The sequence below is a fragment of the Sinohyriopsis cumingii genome, chromosome 18, assembly GCF_028554795.1.
Source record: "Sinohyriopsis cumingii isolate HCF-2022 chromosome 18, ASM2855479v2, whole genome shotgun sequence".
In the NCBI taxonomy this organism is placed as follows: Eukaryota; Metazoa; Mollusca; class Bivalvia; order Unionida; family Unionidae; genus Sinohyriopsis; species Sinohyriopsis cumingii.
In genome coordinates this window covers 83,193,232-83,216,747 of record NC_142978.1, presented here as the reverse complement: position 1 = coordinate 83,216,747, position 23,516 = coordinate 83,193,232, and positions in this window count along the sequence as shown.

Below are 23,516 nucleotides of genomic sequence, written 5' to 3'. Positions count from 1 at the left end.
TTGTACTAAAGTCGCTGGGGCCCCGAGTGGCCGAGTGGTCGAAAGCGCTCTCCATTACGGATCACTGCCATCTCACCTCTGTCTGCATTAGTTCGAGTCTCGGATTCGGCCAATGTGGGTATGTGAGAAAGCTTGCCAGTAGCTTCGCAAGGGTCGGTGGTTCTTTCCGGGCATTTCCCGGGTTCTTCTTCCACCATTAATACTGGCCGCCATGTATAGCCTATCGTGTGCTGAAAAACGGCGTTAAACCCTACAACAACAACAACAACAACTAAAGTCGCTGATCATGGTGACTGTTCCTTGTCATGGGCAAATATTGCAAATGTAATTACATAATTTGCCTCCTAATAAAATCAGGATGAACTAGCCTAATACAAATATTTCGTAATGATTTACCCATATCATAATTTCACAAATCATTTGAACAAGAATTAAGCAAAACGTGCCCCATTTCATGAAATAGGAAATGTTGCTGTTAAGGCATGGCATACACATGGGGCATAAATTTATTGGATTATATCTTGTAACAATTTCTTGCAGTGAAAGAAGAAAGAAATAAGCGTTATTTTTAATTTTTCATATTTCTTATAAAAAGTACGAATTCAGGAATTTTAAACAGTTGTTCTGTTAATTGAATCAATGTTAGAACGTTGGGAAATATACGTTTTTGAACAGTTATAGGATATATTAATTTGGAAATCGATACGACAAGTGAAAGTTACCTATATCATGAGAGAGAGAGAGAGAGAGAGGGAGAGAGAGACGTGGGGGGGGGAGGGAATAAGTTAGAGAGAGCTTAAAATATATCTTCAAGTTAAATGTTTCCCATCTTTGAAGAAACAAACGCTGAGAGAAAGAAATACTCAAAGCGAATTACAGTAAGAGACAGAGACAGGCACAAACATATATATTAAAAGTTAAGTATTTCTCTCATATTGGTTAAGAATCAGTGAGATACAAAGTGTAGAAATGCACGAGCGTAAACCTTGATTTGTAATGCTTTGTTATTAGTGTCACTTAAAATAACAATTGGGAAGGTTTGCTGTGTTGTATATCTGCACTTTTAATGACAAGAGAACTGAAAAGGACTGTACAAGACACTGCTAAAAGTTTATTTCAAAATACGTTTGAGCTTAACAAGGTTGTTATGGTTATTAAAATGAGTAGCATAGGATGTTACATTAAGAATTTAAGAAGCTATTATATTAATTTTATCTTGGAACAAAGGTTACTTTCAATATTAAAATAAGGAAAGTTCGAAATAAAAAAACTGATATATATTCGTAAAAATGCATTAAATGGAAATAACGTTAATAAGAACTATGGAAACAAGAACGAAGAAATAGCCACATTATAATGTTGTGATAACCCAGATACAAAAACCCCAATAATGATCATGGAACACAGAACCAATCGTTTATAATTATATCCATGGTTGCAGGAGATAGCGTATGAAATAGATTAAGTAGCTAGTCACTATTTGGGATTTTATCCATTTTGCTGAATCCCAAAATGCCTTTTAAATATGCTTGCAGAGAACAAGTCAATTAATTCCAGAATGAACAAAATGGCGTTATCAGCTTCGAGAAAATAACGTTTTCTGCTAATGTTGAAAGACAGCTTATTACACTACGGATTATATCAGGCAATGCCGCTGCTGGTTTTCGAAAGGGTAACAAAGAATCGTCAAAAGTTTTAATACTGTTCTTAAATGAATCAATGAATGCATTTGTGGAGCAACTGATATCAGCTCTTATTGTGAACCTCACAATTTGATATAATTATGCCAACAGAGGTTGTTACCATACCAATAGCTTTGAAATTAATAACACTTGCAACACCTTTATCTTTGCTTGGTAATTTTAAACATTTCATCTAATGATAAGATTTCTTTTACTCTGCGATTTATGTTATCGATATTTTTCTAAACCTATTTTCTAAATTTGTTAAATGTGCAATTAATTGAGCTATATGCTACACGCAAGAAGATAATTGGTAAAGATTTAAAATACGAGGAGTTATGTAAAATGGTTTGAATAACATATAATGCTAACGTTGGAACGTTTAAGTACCTAATTTAAAGAATTAATTAGATTAAATCCAAGATGTAAAGTTTAGACGTATATTCAGTACTATAAACTAAATCAGAACTTTTATATTATTTATTTAAAATTCATTATTTTTTAATTCGTTTAGGACATTAGCAAGTCCATATAATTTGAATTAATACGTGAATTTAATCGCGTTAAAATAATTCAAATAACTTTAGAATAACTGTATTTTCATTTTAAAATAAATTGAAGGTTTTGAAAACAGAACGGCTGAAACTTCTAACGTTATTCAACTTCGCAAAAAGAAAAATATCCTCACAGTGGTGATTTTGGAAAATATCCAGAAAATTGTTCAAAAGCCAAAGTAGACAAACCCTTGAATAACTATTTAGGACACTGTAATTTCATTGCAAAATAAATGGCAGGTAGCGAAAAAAAGAACTGAGGAAAGTTTTAAGGTTCTTTGGTAACGGAGCAAGTAACCTCACCAGAGATGGAAGATTAGTATTGAGTTGAACTTGGAAACCATTCTGGAAAATATTCACAACAGTTTTAGAAATTAAAAGCGGAAATGTAAAAATGATCAAAGATTTATGACTGAAGTAACTTGCGCAAACTTGATATTCTACTCATTTGACAATAAAAGCTCAAATAATTTTTATTACTGAATAGGTGGCGCAGTTGTTGCTATAGAAGTAGGTGTTATACATATTCGAAGCGTGACATTAAAAAACAAACGCCTCAAAAAGAATCACGGATGATGGAACCTTATAACTACGAAGGATACAAGACGACTTTAAATAAAATAAATTCATTTCCATAAATTGTGTAGCAATGAAGCGGAACAAAGGCTAAAGACTAAACACTATACATACGAAGTCCTAAAATTAAATTAATAAGTGACAATTAAAAAGAATAATATAATATTTACCATGTGTCATGAAATTTAACTCTTACAGCAAGGTACATTTACATTACGCTTTTGAAGATGATATTTAGTTGTAATATAAATTTGCCTCCTGACATGGAGAAGGAAGAAGAAAATATGTATATATATTTCTTTGAGTCAGATTGCGATTGTGCTAGGGAAAAAATTGTAGTTAGTTATAGCCATATTTCAAATGATCAGAAAAAGTTCATATTCCGTGGTAGAAACAATATAAATGAAACCAAAACCATATGAGTACTTGACATTTGTTTATAATCTTGCAACGTACATAAAAATAGTGAAAGAAGGAATTGCTGGTGATGACGAAAGCAAACATAATTGATATAAGAAACATACATTTACTATTTTAATACTTTTGAGCAATAACTACACGATGTAAATAAACAACTACAACTCGAAATTGTTAGGATTTAAGTCAGATATCAATACAAACATCGACAGAATCAGATTCATTTTGTGGAATTATAAGCACAGAAAGATATTTTCCGTGATAAACTAAGCAATACAATGAATTAATGTAACAACTCTTACTCTACTCTGTTAGATGCTCTACTCATTAAAACTATATTACACAATTTGCATCTAATATAATGTATTAGTCATATATAATTACAGGGAGGTACTAATACATATTAAATATCGGCAGTAAATATGTTGATGGAAAAGTAACAGATTATAATGGCATGTCAATTACATATATCTTTATAGCCATTCAAATATAATAAGCATAACTCAGGTAATACGAAGATTGTATTATGGCGAGTAGCTCATTTAAATTAATTCATGTCAAATAATGACAGAAATTTGTGACTAAGATAAAGTCTTTCGGATGGAAATAGTTTATCACTTTTGTAATGATTAAGCAGGCTGTGGTAACAGAATGAAACCTGGTGGGATTGTAGCTCTAGAACACTCTTAAAACAATCACGTGAAAAAGATGTTAATTTTAAATGTACATTTATGATATCTGAATCTGGGACCTTATTCATACACATACGGTTCAACAAAGGATAAAAACAAAATGATATCGCTTCTAAAATAGTGCGACCAAAACATGGAATTTCATCAATGATCACAATTAATCTAGTATATAAATGAATATGATCACTGTAGACAACAAATCAACATATTTGCATGATGTATGGATATATCAACAGATAAGTTCAATGATTGGAATTATGACCAAATATGATTAATGCATGGATTTATGATAGTGTTTTGTTCATCAACAGGTATGATGATCTATTTGATTAACTGTCTCACACAGTTATGTTTATGTTTAGATTCAAAACCATGTCATCCAGGCGACTAACATGAGATGCCGACTCCACAGCTCCCGACAAATGGTGTGAGTACGGCCTTGCATGCTCCTTCCAACATAATAAAGGAACTCATCTGTTCCATAGATCCATTGGGCTAGAACCTTTTGATACATCAGAATGAATTAGAAAGTATCGTCCCTCAAACCAATGTCGCCGTTGACCTCAACATCTGGGTTAAACAAAGCCCATACTATTAAACTTTTTTTTTCTGAACCGCTCAACAGCTGAAGATTGATTGCCTAAAGTAGACGGCTTCCTGCCAAAACTCAACTGTATTTTGAGACAGACATACAGACAGACAGACCGACAGTGAGTCTTTCATCGATAAGAACCATCGTGGTGATTACATCTACGGTCAAAGAATACAAGGTAAAATAGGTTCGACACTACTGGTTAAAAATAGTACACGTCCAGGAAACGTTGGAACAAAACCCATCTTCATGTTTGCTCATATATAACGCGTAGTCAGGTTCGTTTACACAATTCAGCGACAGCTGCTGAGTAACTCTACTTTTTAAATCAGTCCTTTTTTGTCTCTTCTTGTGTGCAATGTTTAGGCATTTTCGTTCACACAACTGTTGAGTACCTACTCATTTAATTTAGCATCTTTTTGTCTCTACCAATTTGTTTCCACTATTTACTGACATCTGTGTAAAAGACTGCATTTTCAGAATTGAAGTAAACGTGTCTCAATATCTTGACTTAGGCAGTCATTTCAAATGCCGCAATACCATGCATATAATATTTTATACTTGAGGAATGTCCCTTAGTCGTTATTAACAAAGTTACCTTTACTATATACTTAAGTGTGAAATATAGAGGCTTATGGCAAAATAATTTTGGTATTTTTCATTCCTATATTTTCACGTGAAAAATATATCCTTATATTTCTCACATGTGAAGATGCAGACTTTTCCATCATGCCATTCGACAACTGATTATGTGTGCTTGCAAAATTGCACCTGCAACAACAAAAAAAGATTACTTTGTGAGCTAGAATAAATAGAAAACCTGCCATGAATTTCATACATGGAAATTATGTTTGATCAAGAAACTTCACCAGACTCAATTTGCATCTCGTACGTTTTTTTCCCCTTACATCCTTGACAACAACGATAAACCCCCTTTGATACATCCGTGAATTGGACTTGTATTGTTTTTATTAAGCGTCACATAGTTTACAAAATTGCAAAAATGTAAACTACTGCAACAGATTAGATTAACCAATCCTATCGCTTTCTTAAGTCACGTAGACTTAAATGATGAGGTAATAAAAGTGAGGTGAAGTTACTAGAAGGGAGTAGTGGTGAGCGTGTTGGATCCAAAAGCGAGCTTAATCATATAAACGTCGATTCTGGAACAAGTATGGTATATAATAAAACATTTCTTCTACATTAATAACGGGCATATTTCATTTTGTTGTACCAAAATACTAGTATCACATTTTTTGTACTACACGATGAAATATATCGAGTATCATTTATTATCAGGAAATCTCAAAGTTTCTACAATTCTCTCAGATGTATTGAGGATTTCAGATTTATGTCGAATTTTGCCATTCCTATAGTTGGATCTAATCCGGTTACTTCTTGTACGAGAACATCATTTGCTGTTTTAAATCTAATTTGGTGTTCGATTGTTCAGCTTGTTGAAATTCATTGTATTCTGGCATTTTAACGTTTACCGGATCTTTAAATTGTACTTTAATTTAATACAATATAAATGCGCCCATTTACTCACATACAAATTGTTATTTATTCATTCTTCATACTGCACTGGTTTTTTATATAAAGTTTTGCTATCATGACTGGAGTTCCGATTTTCATTATTATCATCACTGAAAGTAATCTATAAATCAGTAAATTTCCTAAAACATGAGATTATATATTTGTATGCTTCAATCAGCAAGTAAATCTTTGTTATTTTCATGTCTATTAATTTTTAGCACAAATATAGTTCACTATTTCTTTCTTCGAACGTCATTTTTTAAAACCGTTGTCTTTGTGAGTAGTGAAGGGGGCCACTTTAGCGTCAATGGGAATTAGCATTACAGACCCCCCCCCCCGGGCCACTATAGCGTCAAGGGAAATTTAACATGGAGAAAAACCCTGGGCCACTATAGCGTCAAGGGAAATTGAACATGGAGAAAAACCCTGGGCTACTATAGCGTCAAGGGAAATTGAACATGGAGAAAAAACCCTGGGCCACTATAGCGTCAAGGGGAATTGAACATGGGATTTTTTTTTTTTTAATTTTTTTTTTAAAAAAGGGTAGGCAATTGAAAGTCAGTCTCTTTTCGAGAAATAGGAGTGGCCCTGAAAAGGGCCTTTGGGTTTCTTCTGCTTCTTCTATTTCCTCCATTTCCTCATCCAGCCCCAAATCTTTCCCCAAATTCCTTTGTTCTTCCTCTTTTCTTTTTCTGGTAACCAGTCTGGGTGATCCATAGCCCTGAACTTCTCTTGTATCTTGATCCAATTTTGATTGACTTTGTCAAAGGCCTCTTTCTTCTTTATTGTTTCCTTATCCTGTCTTTCTTGACTCCATTTTTCTTTTTTCTTTTTCACCTCTTCAGTCATCACTTGTTTCATTATTTCTTCTCCTTTTTCAAACTTTCCAGCCCCCTCTTCACATATGACAACTCCGTCCAATATACTATATGTCCTAGGAAGCACCGGACTTTGATGACATAATCCAGTGCTTCCTTCAAACTCCCCACTCTGACATAAGGTGGGTCAATAAATCCTCTTGATTTGTTGACTTCATCTTCTATCATTCTTTCTATTATATGTCTGGCGGCCTTTAGACGTTCGACTTGACTGGTTACCAAGTGTTCTTTATCTTCATACTTCCATTCCTTTTGTATCCTTTCTATAACATATTCTGCATATATCATCCAGAAATAGATATGCCTCAATTGATTAAATAAATCGGTCACTTGCGTCATCTTGTCTAGATTATTCTGTAGAATGGTGCGAACGACGAACTTTGTAGGTTCTTATAGTTAAAGCGCGGACGTGAAGGAAAACATCCCCCTAAAACATAAAATTGATATAACCTAGATCATCACTTAAAACGCGCGGACGTGAAGGAAAACATCCCCCTACTTTCTCATTTCATATAATATACTATCCACATAAGTTTAATCAGCAATAAACAAACCCCAAATCTACTATTCACACATACGCTAAACATTAAAATTAAACCCAAATCTACTATCTACACAAACCTACGTCAGCGCTTACAAACAAACACACACACACACACACACACACACATGAAAAAGAGTTAGTGTTTATATTCACACTACTCTACCTACATACATTGGCAAATCGATGGTTATTTCTTTTCTAGAGTATTGGGTAGCCCTGAAAAGGGCTGTTTTTTTTTGAACTTCATGGACACCTGGTTAATGATGGCACCTTCCAGGCCTGGCGCCACATACACATCTTCTTTCCCAGTCTCTTTTTACTTTTTTGGGGGAGAGAGCAGAGGCGGGATATATAGCTTCAGAATCCCAATTTTCCGTCTCTGGGATTCTGAAATTTTCTCTCTTTTCTTCCTCTTCTTTGTTTCTTCTCTCTTCCTCTTCTTTGTATCTTCTCTCCGCCTCTTCTTTGTATCTTCTCTCCTCCTCTTCTTTGTTTCTTCTCTCCTCCTCTTTCATCCTTCCCTCTTCCACAATGGCTTCCGCGGCCAGTTCATTTAGTATGTGCCTGGCATATTCCAGATGCACATGAAGTTCCAACAGTTTCGCCAGTCTGGTGTTCATTCTGGTGTTGATCAATCAACAAGGGTAGCTGGACTGACGAGTGACTTTTAATTTATACTAAAAGCGCGGACGTGAAGGAAAACATCCCCTAAAAACATAAAATTGATCTTACCTATATCATCACCAAACAACGCGCGGACCTAAAAGAAACACTCACTCACTTTTTTATACTGCCCATTACTATTCTAAAAATTTTCATTAATCACTTCAATATACTATCCACATACGCAAAGCAATCAAACTCCAAATCTACTCTTCACACACGTCAAACAGCAATAAAAAAACAAAAAAAAAACAACAAAAAAACATGATCTTAATCTACTATCAACACCAACCTACATAAGCACTTACAAACACACAATCCTATACACAAACACATACACTCACATCACAAAAGAGTCAGTGTTTATATTCACACTACTCTACCTACACACATTGGCAACTCGATTGTTATTTCTTTTCTAGAGTATTGGGGTAGCCCTGAAAAGGGCTGGTTTTTTTTGTTTGTTTTTTTGTTTGCTATGGCAATCTTTTAGTTTCTAAGAATGCGTGGTCCTCTGAGGATAGACTTTCTGACGATAGGTCTGCTTCTTCGGAAAGAGAAGAAGAACTCTTTGGTGTCGATACGACAATCGACAAAGCCTCTGTCAGGTTCAGGTTCCTGCTGTTGTTGTTGTTGTTGTTGTTGTTTTGTTGCTGTTGCTGCTGTCTCTGAAGTCTGTACTTCTCTGTCCATTCTTCTTTCTCCCTGTTCACTTCTTCTCTGAAGAGCTCTTCTATCAGGTCTTCAGTGACTTTTAACATTCTCACATTCTCTATCTCTTCTGGCTTCGGTATCAGACTGTGTCTGACCCTGTGCAAATTCACGTAGGCTTCGTTTAGCTTAGCTAGTTTGGAGCACATCTTCGTAGGAGGATGAGTCGACAATGGATGGTTAGACTGGAAAAGTGCCCCGGTTCTTAAAGTTAAAGCGCGGACGTGAAGGAAAACATCCCTCCACGGTTTTCGAGCCGGAACGTTCAATGAGTGACATGAGAGGGATAGTAAGAAGTCAAAGAGCATGAATCAACATTCTTATAGCCAAACAAACCACAAAGGCATTTTTTTTTCAAAACACAACATTTTTTATTCAAAAATCACTTAACACTAACCAACAACTCTAACATTTTTTAACAATAATCCAACATTATAACATCAAACATTTTTTAAATCACAAACATTTTTTTCAATTTACAGTCTACTTTAAACAGGGCTGACAACGTTGTGAATGAAATTGTGATTTCCACTGTTGGAAGTCATTAGGCCATTGATGGACACTACGTTTCCTAGCTTGAGACAAAAGATAAGCATAATGTTCACAAAACCATCGATCTACTTTCACATCGTTTCTTGAAGAAGAACGAGGATCAAAATGAGTCACTAAATGTTCTAAGGAATAGCCCAGGCTGCGATGATGCAGAAAATACACACAATATTGTCCACACACCAAGGAATCTGTGCCTTGTAATTTCACATTATTGAATCGGGTGGTCTGAGCATTTCTTCTCATAAAGTCGATGATATCGTCTTCCAAAGGGGGCAATCCGTACGAATCGAAATATTCCACACATCCTTCTTGAGGAAAGTAAACGGCTACCCAGTGGGTTCCTGGGAGATGACTGTCGTCCGTGTTGATCACATAAGCTAGATGGTCTTGAGGTTTGCGATGAGGGAGTTCATCTTTAGCACAGACGACAGGATTCCAAGAAGCAGTATACAAACTGTGGTTCAAAAGGTAATAAAGTTCCCAGGTATCCATGTTGTTTTCTTCTTCTTCACAGGTAATGATATGTCATCAATTCGATCCTGACTTTTTGCTTGAAAATGTCTGACAAATAACCGTTTCTTCGTTTCGTCTCCTCACTCTGATTCAGGAGAGCTTCGATACGATCGATCTCTTGAGTGGTTAATGGTGGACAAGAATGTTCATGCAAGTCTTTATACCACTGATGCCACACGACTTCGTCCGAGATGAGACTCCAAACCTCGTCCAGATACTCGTCCATTTTTTCTTCTTGACTCAACATCAGGCATTTATCGTGTTGAATTTGACTGGGATGATCGTTTTGACATCCATAGCAATTTTTCTTGATCAATTCCGTCATTTTTTCGGCCAAGTGTTTGGCAAAACAGCAGACTAAATGGGCTTCTTGTTCTGGCCATCTTGACTTCATCATGATATCTTCTTCTTCTTTGTCTTGGGATTCTTCTTCCACAGTCTCCTCACATTTCATCTTCAAAGTTTCTCCACTAGGTAAAGAGGGATAACAGTCTTCCATAGCTTCTAGTAATCTAGAATGACTTCTCTCAAACTGTTAATTTCTATAGTATTATCGAATTCTGCATACAGGAGGACGTTCACCGTCTCTGGTAGATTTGTAGAAAACTGAATTTCCACACGAATTTGGCCAGATTTTATAGGATGGAAATGTCCCTCGTCGATGCCTTGGTCTGGAGTGAAATCAAAAGCCCACAAAGCATAGCCTCCTGCGTAATCCTCGTACGTAATACCGTGACTGGTGTTGGTTCCTAACTGACCGGTGGCTTCGTACAGGGACAAGTAGGATCTCAAGTAATTTTTCGCGGCACCAAAGTTAGGTTCGAAAGGTCGGGGACACAAGGTCTTGCCATCGCGACTGACTTCGATCTTGGACACATTGTAATGTTGAAACTCAAAAGGGTTTTCGTTGTAGGCTCCGTTGAAGGCTGAATTCTTGACGATACCAAGGATTAAACGCTTGGGTAACTGTCCTTGGAACAGATGATCTTCGATCATGGATCGCTGTCCAGTGGGAATCGTGAACGTTTTCACTTCCACTCGTCGGATCGGATACTTGGCGGTCGTTCTGCTCAACGTCTGACTGATGTCGTTTCCCACTTTAGGCAACACTTCTACACGACGCACGTAGAGTCTGGCTTCTTGAATGATAGTTTTGTAAGCGGCATCATCAGCAGCCATTAAATGGAAAGGGGCACTTCTGCGATTCAGTCTCAAGCGGATATCCACCCCGTTCAGCAAATACTTTTCTTGTAACCACATGTCTAAATGCAAACGATCCATCAGTTCTAAACTACGACTTAGTGCAATTTTCTTTCGTCGTTCTACAAATCCCGTTGGATTTCAAGCATCCCCAGCAAGTGTAATGCCGTTGAACTTAGTCGCTTGGTCAGGTTTCCATACCACGCAAGAATCCAGATGAGTGTTCTTGGCTTCTTTTCCGTACGTCAAGAGATTTTCCAGGTACGCTCGGTAAGGGTAAGTATCCATGCTGCTGCTGACCAGTTTGTTATTCAAGTACAAGTCCACTTCGCTAAACAAGGAATGCATGAAATTATTGACGGGAGCTATTGCATCATCATTGTCCATGTTAGCGTTGGGTGGTTCGATCACTTTCACTTTCAAGTACAAGTAACTGCTATTCAGATCGATGTAATCTTCGGGCTGTCCTTTGATTTCAAACTCGATGGGAGCGGAATCGGTCAATGAGGAAACCGGATGAAATTCCACCCACTGGGATTCTTGCATCGTCATCATGGTGGGGGGCATGGCAAACATATCCAGTTCCGACTTGGAACAAGCGCAAGATTCTCGGTGCAACATTTTGTTCTGTGTCTCAATAATCGAAAACGTCTAAGTCTCGAACGGTTCTTCTTTTCTTGGCCTTTCTCGCTTTAGAAGTGTGAAGTCTGGTGAAAGGGTGTTTTCTTCGTCGTCTCTTTCTGCCTTGTCCTTGCTGAATGCCTGACTCGGTGTCTCGTCGGCCCAAAATGTCTTTGCCCGTTTGCAGCAAGACATTTTTGCCTGCCCTCATGAAGGCTTCTTTAGGGTTTTGTTTGTCGATGATGACATTTTGGAGAAATTCTTTGCCTTGCGTCAGTGCGTGCAATCCGCGTGTCACCATCGGTTTCAACACCGGAGCCACCGAACGAAAAGCTGATTTTAACATATCTCCTAAACCGTGTCCTCGCTGTCGAGCAACCCCTCAGTACACTGGATACATGACTTACGAGTCGTGAGAGAACCGTTTTCGAAAATGAAGTTTCACCGTGACTTTTCCTTTGGTGAATAGAATATTTTGTCCCAGATCTCCTTTTATAGCAATGTTGACCGTGTCCAAATAAGACTTGCTGACCGGCAAATAGTGAGGATGTACAAATTCGCGGTGAACGTGGTAAGTGTTTCCACCTTCAACGTCAGCGTTCGTGGCAGAATCCACTTTGAAAGGAATGACACGCAGTAACGGTACGGAGGTGTGTCCCACCACGTTATACTCCACCACATCGGAGTACACAAACATCAAATTCAGTCCTTGGTTCAGTTCTACCGGGGCACGAAAAAACTTGGCAAAAGACTCCTTGTCGTAAATGACTGGTGATTCGGGTTTTTGTTCTACTATCTTCCTCAGCTCCATGTTCCCGCCCAACATGTCAAACAATTCAGGACAAAATGAAATGGACACAATTTTACTCCGGTCAAATTTCATCAAGAAGCGACGAGCTGCTTTGTGGTACTCCATGGTGACACTTTTGTTGACACTTTCCAAAGTTTTAAAAAAACACGACATTAAACCTGGAGGCTATGGTGCTGACCAAATGTTGACCACTAAAATAATAGCCTGGGGGAATAAACAAGTTGTAGGTCCACGTTTGAGTTTTGTCATCATAGGTTTTATTGTCATATTTGGCATGGGTATTCAAGTACTTTTGCATTTGCTCGTCATGAACTTCCACCTTAAAAAAATTTTGATTGGGAAGGACATTGAGGACTTGGGTCGGGTGAATGATTTCCACTAAAGCCACTTCCCAATGGGCTTCGTGATCTAAGGGGAAGGTCTCAGGTAATTTGGCCGAGTAACAGCACAACGTGTTGTGGGGAAACACCTCCATGGAACTGTCACTGGGTAAGGTTAAGTAAAATTGGTTTTGGTGACTCATCATTCCAGAGTTCTGTGGCTGTCCGAGGGGTTACTGGACGTTAGAGGCGTGTCTCCGCCCAAAATGGGGTTCTGGTTGTGGTTGTTGTTGGAGTGGTGACTGGCACTGGCACTGGACACAAGGTTCCCGTGGTTCCCGTTCGAAGAGAATTTCAGGGAGGGATTGGGAAGCAGGTAACCGATGCAACTACTCAATAAAATGGTCCACAATTGTTTGTCTCCTTGTTGCAAACTCAGATTGGCAATGGCTGCCCCGATGACACAATACACCACGAAGATTTGGCAGAAAAAGACGATTTGCGTTTTAGGCACACGTTCTGCACACCACACCCACAAGGGTTGTTTTTGTAAATCTTGCACAGAAGAACTAGGTGAAGGAGTGGTCGACGTAGCTGCGTCTGTGTGAAAGGGCATGATGGTCACTTCTTTTTATAGTCGATGACTTGCGAAGCGTCGATGCAAGAATCAAAACTGGATGGATATCCTTTCCAACGTACTTTGACTTCTTTGACACGTCGTTTCCCCACTTTACGGGTTCTGCGTTCGAGAATGCTTTCGTCTTCTTTTTTGGTCACACGTTGTAACTCGGGCAAATAAAACGATCCTTTGAGCACTTCTCCGTTCATGTCTTCCAGTTTATAGACAGCAGGATGACGACCATGCACTCGTCCAGTGACACGAAACAATTCGGTCGTCCAGTTAGGTAAGTAACCTTTGTCGAAAGTGCGTTTGGTTTTGCCAATGCGCACCCAATCTCCTACGGCCAACTCTCCACTTTTCTTGGGGACAGCCCTCGTCGGGGACGTACCAAACAGGCGCTCAAACACCAGCACTTCGTTGTTGGGAGTCACTTCTTGGGGGGCACGTCCGATGCTTCGATGGTAAGATTGGTTGTACGCTTGCACCAGGTGCGGTACGATGTCGATGTACTTCAGAGTGTGGTGATGCGTAAAATATTTCCACATGCGTTCTTTCAAAGTGCGTTGAAAACGTTCCACGATGCTGGCTTTGGTTTCGGGATTCTCGGTGGTAAAAAATTGAATGTCACGTTTCTTTAATTCTTTTTGGAAAACTTGGTTCAGAAATTCGGTGCCTTTGTCCGTTTGCCATCGAAGAGGGTGACGACCGCTTTGTTTCAACACCCGTTCCAGGGCTCGCACTAACTCGATGCTCGATTTGGAAGTCAAGGGCACGACCCAGGCAAATTTGGAAAAGACGTCGATGACACAAAACAAATATTTGTAGCCACGATTGTAGCTGGCCAAATGAGAGACATCGGCTAAATCGGCTTGCCATTGATGATCGATGCCTTCCACTCGGGTGCGACTTCTGGCAAACTTGCGTCGAATTGGTTTGTGTAAAGTGTAGGTAGCTTGTTCTTGTAACCATCGTTGCACTTGAGGTAAACGGAGACTTTTCAGTCGAGTTTTGGCAGCACGATACAATTTTTGAACTCCTGTGTAACCTGCAGGATGGGAGGGATCGTAGTAAATGCTGGCTAAGACTTTTTCCATTTTTTGTGTTTGTGTGTTAATAAGACACCCACTCTTGGAGGATGCTACTCTTTTTCTCTTGGGGTATTTTCTTGGATTGCAAAGCTTTGCGTGTGCGACCGGCAATAGGTGTCGAGGAGGATGTCTGAGCGGGGGATATCGGTTCTTGTTTCACTTCTGTCTACATTTCTGTCTTCACTATCTTTTTCTCTTGTGATGAAGAAGGGGTGGCCATCATCTTTTTAATCCATCCAATTCTGGAGGTAAGTGGTGTTGTTAACTTGCGTACTTTTTCTGGTGGAGTTTGAAACCCTTCTTCTTCTTCTCCTTTTTCTATCTTGGTCACTAGTAGTGGTGGTACTGGTACTGGTGATGGTGCTGGACTTTTCATCAAGGTCTTAAAATCTTTCAGAGTGGGTAGAGCTGTTTCGTCTAAAGCTTTCTGGTGAAAGAGTTGCAGTCGTTGCAAGAGTTGACCGTACTTTTGCGATTTTTCTGTTTCGGACAAATCTTGGCGATCCATCAAGGACTGCAATTCGTGTTGTAACTGGGACATTTCGCTCAAATTGGGATTGGGAGGTAAATGCGGGGTGTGTTGTTCTTGCCATCGATGGTATTCCATGCATCGTTTGTAAGGCACTAAAGCTAGTTTTCGTCCTTCCATGGGGTTGTCAGGGGTCGATTCTGAGATCTTGGGACTTCCGATGGCCTTTTTATCTTGCTCCCACCAGTCCTCCCAACATGGTTCCCAAGACTCCTTTCAGTATGGGGCCTAACAATAGGGGTAAAATGCCTCCACGTTGGACCAACATCTTCTTCTTTTGACGAATGGGAATTTTCTTTTGAACCATTTGGCGAAGAACGTGACGATGTTTGCCTAAGCATTGCTTCTGGTGTTTGGACAAAGGGATCGTGTCTTTCAAGACGTTCAAACAACATTCGCACACGGTATCGATGACCTCTTTGGAGGCCGATTGAATGAGTTTTTTTCGTAGAGGTGGAGAAGCTTTGGACAGGACAGATAACATGTCCCCATGTTTGACTAAACGAGGAGGCAGTCCTTTTCTTTTCTTTCCTTGGGGTTGTTTAGAAGAGGAATGTTTTCTGGAGGGTGACATCTTCAGGAGCACCAAAAACACTGGTACCCCCGACTTGGTCACAGGCCTTTTTTATACTGGAACGCGTCGCCACTGATTGTCTTTACGTCGTATCAATTTGAGGACAGGCATGACACGTCGTGGAGGGGTACGCAACGGACTAAATCTAGCCAGTTCTTGCTTGGACAAATCCAGTAAAGTTTGTAACATGCCCGATCTTTCTTGGACTTTGATTTTGGGAGAAGGTACTTTGTGAGCAGCAGCCACTGCCACTAAATTGGAAGGTCCTGCCACTGGGGAAGTTCTTTTTTGGGTCATCAACGGAGAAGTTCTTGGTGTGATCAACGTCTCCAAGTACTCTTCAGTTCTTGGTGTCATTAACGGAGAAGTGGATGAACTTGAGGCTGCCGGAGACGCGGTCACCGCCGTGGCAGGTCGTGGTTTGCGAGTGTAAGGTTGCGTCCTGGCCGAAGTGCCTCTCTTGCGAGTAGTTTTCTTCTGTGGACTTTTCTTTTTCTGGGGACTTTTTCTCTGTTACTTTTTCTGGGGGCTTCTTTTCTTTTTCCGGGGTGGCGTCTGGTAAGAGGAGGGTCCCGCCACTGGAGAAGTTCTTCTTGGGGACCTGGTCTTTTTCTTCTTCTTGGAGCTTCGTTTGACTTTTTTCTTGGGGAGAAGTTTGGGGGCATTAGGATCCCATCTTAAGAGAGAGCGAATGATGACCCCTCCTAGAGTATAGCTCCCTCCAGGTTTCAAAATGATTTGTTTTTTGGTTTGAGTGTCGATGCGGGGATCGGCCAGTTTGGTCAAAGCGACTTTGTTTCGATTAACAAAGCGTTTGGTTTGATGAGGAATCTGAATGATTCCTTGGAGTATTTGACGTGCCGTCACCATGAACCATCGTAAGACTTCTTTGAGACTAGCTTCTAAGACACGAGCTCGTATTTGTGGATTTTTTTCTCGACTGATGCCATACAAGGCACGAATCAATTTGACGGGAAGATGCGACTGAAGGGACGTCATGTTCACACTGTGTGAGACAGACGAAAAGGGTCTGAGGTTTTTATAGATTTTTTTTGTGGAGTGAAATTAAGTCGAGGACGGAGACGTGTACAGGACAGGCCCTCCGTCTTGACACCAGTGGTGAAACAAGTGGGTACGAAATCGCGAATCCTCGGGATCGTAGGTTTCAAATCGACGAGTAAATAGGCGTGTGGAGTTTGAGTGGCATCGTCGTACGCCTGAGTCAGCCAAGGCGTTCCTAACTGTTTGGCTAAGACTTGCACTTGCGATTTATCTCGAGGGCTTTTAAACAAGACCACGTAATGTGCATTGAGACTGATGGTGCGATGGGCTTTACTTTGTTGAGACAAATTTTGGGTGATGTAAACGACACTGGCATTACGGTGATGCCCTTTGGGCGTGAACCACAGTTTAATTTCTTCTTCGTCTTCTCCTAACGTCGTCAAAAATGACCAAATTGGTTTGATGGGAGTCAGAGACGATGCCGTCGTCTTCTTTAGGAATGCCTTCCACAAACACGATGGAATCGCCTTGACTTTCTCGCAAGAGGCTGTACGCCGATTGCCACTTTTTGTAACACCACACGATCCGCAGAGGTGGTCGATCGATCAAATGATGTTTATGTTCGATCAAACGTTTGACGAATTCGGTTTTGCCTGCACCACTAGGTCCAGCAATGAGCATGTTAAAGGGATGGCGAAGATACAAAGCCTCCCAACTGGCACGATCTAAGTGTTCGTCGATGACTTTGACAGTGGAGGAAGAGGGAGCAGAGACAGCAGAGGTAGCCACAGTGTCAGGAATGTCACTTGTGACGCGAAAACAAACAAGACAAGAGTTTATATACTTTTTTCAGAACACGTTTATTGAATGTTTTAAACATGAATACGAAAGACAAAAATACATAAAAGCCAAAGGCTTAAGTACAAGGATAAAAGGCACATGATAACCATTAACGTGGAATAAAAACAAGTGTCTGTACAACATGTTTTGGGTAATGTTCTGACCAGTTCTATAGTAGGGGGTAAGGTCACACAAGTGTCCTCCCGAAAGGGTCTTTTTCAGGCCTGTCCACGACAGTTCCGTCCTGGGTGACGGGTTCTTCTGCCACCGTCACTAACACTGGTTGAAAAGTAACTTTTTTCCTTGAACAACTCTCGTGCATACTGGGCCACTTCTTGGGTCCAAGCCTCAAAATCCCATTCTTTCCAGGCACGGATATCTGTCCAATGGGGGTGTAAGTCACAAGCTACACACACATCATCATACACGTCTTGGGTAGCTAAAAGTTGACGAATCTTTTTTTCCCGTAGAGGTCGAGAAGTATCCAGTTGAAAACGCAAGTCTTTGAGCAAAAGGAGTTTTTCGTGACCATTTAAGGCCATGGGGGTGTGGTAAGTACTGTTCGTAAAGAGTCCACAAAGAATCGGCTGGTAAACGAAATCCCAGAAAACAAGTCACTAAGACACACACCACTTGTCGACCCAAATTGAATGGATACAGTTCTTGTAATAATCGATGGTAATGATCCATGGTTTGAATATGGTCACTGAGTTCCTTCCACGGAATCTGTTCAATAATATGTGACATAACCCGTGGCATGGCAGCCTGATTTTATAGTCTCTTTGTTTCGGAAGCAATAAAGGGAATTTCTAACTAGACATGTTCGTTCTCCAGTAGGGAATTTAAATGTTACATACTGTAACCGAAACGTCAGAGTTTGTCTAGATGTTTCGTCTTCCGCTAAGCAGATTCCACGTAACAAATGTTGGTAATCCTTTAACTCGTGTTCCTCAATACGTTGCAGTAGGTGAATCTCGAAGTAACCAAAATTACGAACGTCTAGTTCATCATTCACAAACTGAAAGTGTTCAACAAGGTCTGACCACTGAAACGAATCAGTCCTCTTATACCATTTAGGTACCAGTGGTTAAAGATCTGGTGACGTAACGGATGCAATTGTTCTTTACGTTTGACTTGTATTTTCACCAGCTCTCGGTAAATCCTTTCTCTCAACTCCACAGGCAAGCCCAAAATGTTCTCTTGTAAAGTATCCATAAGTATATACACTGTTTTTGGAATCCTTGGGTGGTGGCCAATAGCCTCGTTTACCTTTGTGCCTGATGTAATATCCACTCATAATCAGTCTTCTTATACTTTGGAACAGAGCATAATTTAAAAACGGTTGAATAACTTTGCGTTTGCGTTTCACTGGTATTTTGATCAGTTCTCGGTAAATGCGTTCTCTCAACTCCACAGGCAAAGCACGAATGTTCTCTAGCAAAGTATCCATGAATAGGTCATACTAAATCCTCTTTTGTCTGAAACAAGAAATGTACCGTTTGCACAGACATGGTTTTACTTCAGTGTCGAATTTAAATCGTTTAGTTACTAATTTACACATTACAATTCGTTCAGAAGTTTCCTCTTTCACTAAGTTGACATTGTGAACAAGGTGTTGGTAATTCTTTAATTCTTCCTCTGGAATTCGATGCAGTAAGTTTACAATGTAGTAGATAGAATCATCCAGAGCAAACCAATCCTTTGTAAAACTAGGGGATCGTTGATCAATGTCTGTCCAATGGAACACTTTGAACTGAATCAGTCCTTGTATAGCATTCAGGTACCAGTGGTTCAAACACCGGTGACGTAACGGATGCAATTGTTCTTTACGTTTCACTTGTATTTTGACCTGCTCTCGGTAAATGCGTTCTCTCAACTCCACAGGCAAAGCACGAATGTTCTCGTGTAAAGTATCCATGAACAGATTATGGTAAGTTACTTCAATGTCTCGGTCCCACTAAGGGTAAGTAATGACAATTCGGTGACCATCGAGCATATTCTACGTAGGCCGAATCTTGCGGTTCCCAGTAATGAAGTGACACACCGCAACTGAAGCACTTGACTTTATCTCCTTCGCCCAAGTAGAACAATCCGGCTCTGGCTAATTCTTCGGGGGTCTTTCCTCCCAGATACTTAGGCCATTTTCCTTTGAACGATTGAAGACGATTTTCAAAGTCGCAGTATTCCGACAAACGTACAGGAAACGAATATTCGTCTTTCACAGGTTCGTTTCGATGAGGGTTGGGTGACATGGACAGGAGTTTGCTCAGAGCTGCATGACATCCGTAGGGGGGTAGACGTGAAGGTGAACATTCCCCTTTAAAACGAAACCCAGTAAAATATCCAAGAGGACGAGCGGCATCGCTTTCGCATTCCTCAGGTTTGACACGCTCAGCATCACTTTCCATGATAGGCGTAGTGAGAACAAAGTTCCCACGATGCTTTACGGCATCGCTAAGGTCACAACGTAACGCAAGGCTCACAATTGCATTCCACTTCAGAAGTCCCACACTTGAAGTGTACCTGTCTAAACTTGTTTTTTGTTTCTCTGAAAGTATTCATCTTGTTCGCTCGGTCTTGGTAGTCCCAATGAACTATCGATCTTGACCATAGCCCCTTTTTATACTAGTCGCAATGCAGTCTCCAGCTTGTACATCTTTCCTTTTTTATGTTTTTCATGTCTTGTTTTGGAAGGTACCGTCTCTAAGGTACCGTCATGATTGTACAGTAATGTTATGGGTGGAAAGGCCATAGAAAGGTAAGGGCAGTGCGGAGACCATCGAGTATGTTCCAGAATAGCTGAATCTCTATAGATACATAGATCCATTCATAACTTCAGGCCACAAGCGAAACACTGTACTTCGTATCCCAATCCTGACTCAGGTCCCAAGTAGACAAATCCTGTTCTAGCTAAAACATGCGAAGAAGGTAATCCTTCCCTATCCGTAGGCCATTTCTGAAACGTGACCAATCGACGGGCACAATCACAATAGTCAGGTAAGAAGACTGAAAAAGGGTAGGGTTTGAACTTGGAGTTCTCATCGGGTTTCTCACTCGATTCTTGCTGTGGCGAAGTCATCCTTCTAGTGGGTGACTATCCTCTTACAACCAATGTTTTATACCAACGTGTCCATACGGCAAAGTAAAGTGGTTGGGTAGTCGCACTCGCTTCTGGTACACGATTTGATAGACTTTTTCCAAGGGTCGACTGACGATGTGGTGAGTGGGTAAACGTACAGTCTTGTTGGGCTGATAGGTGGTCACTTTAAAGTGTTGATCTTTTCCAGACTGCAAGGCTTATTTCAGTACCCCAAAGTTGACCACACGACTGGTACGATAATTCAGAGTCAATCCTTTCACTTTGCACGTCGTGTGCACTTCTCCTTGTGGGTCCCGGTATTCGTAACCGTAATTTTTGGGACCGCCACTGACGAAACTTAGAATCTTGTCGTCGGGATGCTCGTCTGTCCAGGCTCCTAAACGGTCTCCTTCGATGTCAGGGTGCTGTTGAATCGGGTGATGGATGTAAATGCAACTGTCCGTGTCAAAGTACAGGACACGTTCCCCTAACAGCTCTAAAACTTCGTACAATTTTAAGCGAGCATGAGCTGTCACGTAAGCCGCAATGATGACATTTCCAAAAGGGTCGTCTTGTACAAAGTCCAGATCTTCTTCGTAATTGACCAAGATCAAATCCTCGCGAACGACGTCCACGTGTTTCATGTGTTTAGTTTTGTCGTGAATCATCTGGAAGTAGCGGGAAGGTTCTGTCAAATATTCTGTCTTGGGTAAACACGGTCATTGTGCCATTTTACCCCACAAGCAATTTAACATCACTTTGGCAAAATATCGCCTGCCTTCGTTTTTCTCGATGCGGTCTAAAGTGATGCCTTCTTGTTCATAGTATTTCTCTTTGAATGTCTTTTGGTCTTCGGAAGTGTGACACCAGGACGGATAGCCGCTGGCTTCTTGCTTCAGTTTCAAAAAGGCATCCACGTAGTCGGCGAAAATGCCTTTCTGACTAGGGTCACCCTTGTGGTACTGTTGTGTCTTGGGAAAGTGGCAAATTTCGTACACTTCTAACAGTTGGTATCCCATGTCCAGAGCTTTGAACAATTCTACTCTGACCCAAGTCCCCGTCAAGTCCCGTTCTTCCTGGGTGTGCTGACAAGGCAGATCTTGGTTGCACGTTTCGGCACAAGTACGGCACAAAGGAAACATCAGTTTGCCTTGGCAATGGTGAGGTAGCACGGGATGGTACAAGTCCGTGGGAGGCAAAACTTTACACTTGATCAGACCTTCGTATTGTCGAATGTTTTTCAGGTCGATGTGTTCCGTGAACAATTGTTTGTGCCCTGTAGGAAAGCGACAATATTTACACACGTAGGGATACAGCGAACACACGTCCAAGTATTTGATTTCTTCTCCTTTCTCTTCGTCGGCTTGGTACAGCAAACAGGTGGCATTGGTCCTTCCTCCGTAAAATCTATCCCTTGGGTTCAGGGGGTCCATGAACTGGTAACTTTCCACGAGGCGTTTAAATTCGGGATCGGTTTTCAAACGGTGATCGTACTCGTGTTCCCACATTTCCACCACTTGGTATCCTTCCTGTTCTAACTTTAGGCGTCGCTGACAAGTGTCCTGGTACAAGTCTTCCATGGTTCGTTGTAAAGACTGATTTTTAGTGCCACGGTCAGGGTAACAGACGGGACATCCCTGAAATAAGCAACCATTAAACTCGTACACGATCTTTGGGTTTTCTAAGTCCAAGCCATCGACCGAATGCGTTCCGATGGTCTTTTCGAATCCACTTGTCTTCATTGTCGCACAAGTAATGCAACCAGCGTAGGGCTTTGACCGAGTATTGACGTTTGACATAGTGGGTCGTTTGAGGACTGATGACAGCTACGGTGTTTTTAGGCATGAATCGTTGCCGGTACACTAAGGAACACGCTTTGGCAATGGTGCAAGCTTCTTTCAAAGGATCGACCCCTCCGTGTTCCATGAACAGTTCTCGAAATTTTCCACAGCAACGCCGTAAAATGTCCACGTCGGAACGACAATACTTTAGCATTTCTTTCTGAAAGTCGAAAGGGTCCGAGGCGTGAGCCTGGTACCAAGCGTAGAAAGCTTCTCGTTGTTCGGTACGCATGTTGTCGGGGTCGTAATAGTGAGCCTCTGGTAAATGGGGTAGAACGGCGTGTTGATTGGCTTCCGTATTGAAAAAGTGTGGAAAGTATCCTTTAGCCATTTCTGTCATTCCAAACGTTTTAGGCATTCGACGCAAAGGCATGTCCAAATAGCGAATCGAATCTTTAAACTGTACTTGTCCCACTTGCATGAAAATGATTTTGGCTCCGTTCAAAGTGACTTTAGGACGCTCGGTGCCTTGTTCCGTATAGTATCTCAAAAGAAACTGTCCATCGTATCCGGAAAAATTGTGAGCCATCACCGTGGCATGACGATGACAATCTCCGTAACGTTCGATGTCCTCTTGGCTCCACGTCTTGTCGATGGGGTCTAAAACCCATTGGGCAAAATCGGCTAACGTGTTCGGTCCTCGAAAGATTTTTTCACGCCCTCCAAGAATCTTGCTGCAGTGAGGGCAATGACTAAAAATAGGTTCTTGAATGCACTTCTCGCACGCTCGATGAGCCACGCAGAAATTAGGAATGTGAATGCCAGTCTCTTGCATGCATTCGAAATCAAAAAAGATGAAATTGCCTTTCTTCTTGCGACCGTCCTCTTTCTCTGGTGGGGGTTGGTATTTTTGCACGTAGCATTGGTGTTCCAAGTCCACGATGTGGTGACATATGTGACATTTTTTCGTTCCTGAACATACGTGTGCCTTGGCATTATTGGTACGTAGGCCTTGTCCACACGTAGGGCACATTCTCAGCAGTTGACAAGCACATTTCTTCTGTGAACCTTGTGTTTTCAAATGTTGTTGGTAACAGGTAGGGTTGACAAACGTGCGCAGACAAGTTGAACAAGGCACT